Below are 1491 nucleotides of genomic sequence, written 5' to 3'. Positions count from 1 at the left end.
AGCCCCGCCCCCGGCGACCATCCAAGCCCCAAGCCCACCCACAGCCCAGGACCGCACCCGGCGGTCTGCCCTTCTTCAGGACACCCTCCCCAAATGGCAGTCAGGGAACGGGATGGGAATAAAGACCCTGACACCCACACCCCCACCCCAGATGTACTGTTGGTGCATGTTGTTCTATAGAGTAATTTAAAAAAGGAAAGAAGAAGAGGCAGAGGCCGGCGTGGTGCCAGTTTCCCCTCCACCACTACTCTAACCCAAAACCCTAAGTGTCTATGTGCAAACGTTGGGGGGTGTGCACAGGCACAGAAGGCAAGAGTGGTGCCATCGGGCCACCTATAGCCATGAGTGCCCACCTTAAGTTCCTATATGTGAATTTCATGAAAATGTTACGAGTGAATGTCTAAGATGTACAATAAAATTTGGGGCCCAGGTGGTTATGGCAAATACAAATGTAATATTGTTGCTCTTATAACACGACTGTGCCCCCAAAAAAAAACCTACATGGGTGAAGTTGAATGTGAAGAGGATGGAGGTGTGCGGCGAGGGATGGGGAGAATAAACTGAGGGAGCAAAATGCTCCCACAGTTAATTTGTAAGTTAAATATTTAGTTTATAAACTATGATATTTATAAATGTATGAATCATATGGTGAAAAACTAACTTTAAAAAATAAATCTGTTCTTTTTTTCTTATAAAAGGCTAAATAAAACAAAAATACTGGTGGTAATTTTTGACTGTGTAACTTTACAAACAGCAGCCCGTAGAAATAATTTGATAATGATAGCTACCACTCAGTGAGGGAATGAACTGTAAACCTCCTGCTGCCCTGCCTGCCACAATGTAACACTGTCAACATAATTATGGAGCGTGATTTATTTTCAACTCTAAATATCTTCAAACTAATGAAATATAAAGTTATTAGGGAGGAAAACCCATCTGGATAACAGCAGACTGACTGCTGGTAAAATATACGACAGGTCTGGACCACTCCTGAAGTTTGTTCGTATCTGAAAAAAATCGTAGAATATGAAAACATTGGTGAATGTCACAAATTCTCCTAAATCACTCGTACGCACAATTTAAGAACAAATCTGTGCGTACCAACGGTTCTGACATGAGGCCCATTGTTGTGTTTACTACACTTCATGAAGTCCTAAAGCTGATGTAAGATTGATGCACATCCAGTGATTATTTATGACATTTATACTGTGCTGTTTGTAACAAACACACACACTTCAGTCAGACACACAAACATTGTTATTGTTTGTCCTTTAGAGGCAGACACTATGACATGTCACATGTAGAAACTTAGGTTAGTGTAACTAGTTATTTAAAACTAACCTGCTGATGGTAAAGGTGACCTGATGACATCATCTACTGAGCTGTGCTTCGTTTATTTTAATGAGGAGTTCATTAAATGTTTTCACACTAGTGTGTGTGTGTGTGTGTGTGTGTGTGTGTGTGTGTGTGTGTGTGTGTGTGTGTGTGTGT

General features: G+C 41.4%; 1 protein-coding gene across 1 annotated transcript in view; it reads left to right on the top strand.

Moving 5' to 3' along the window:
- syt12 (synaptotagmin XII) overlaps positions 1-1491 on the top strand; it is a gene marked incomplete at its 5' end in the record, with an annotated part of 37439 nt that overhangs the window by 32023 nt on the left and 3925 nt on the right.

The sequence above is a fragment of the Austrofundulus limnaeus genome, unplaced genomic scaffold, assembly GCF_001266775.1.
Source record: "Austrofundulus limnaeus strain Quisiro unplaced genomic scaffold, Austrofundulus_limnaeus-1.0 Scaffold1039, whole genome shotgun sequence".
In the NCBI taxonomy this organism is placed as follows: Eukaryota; Metazoa; Chordata; class Actinopteri; order Cyprinodontiformes; family Rivulidae; genus Austrofundulus; species Austrofundulus limnaeus.
This window is presented reverse-complemented; position numbering and strand designations above follow the sequence as displayed.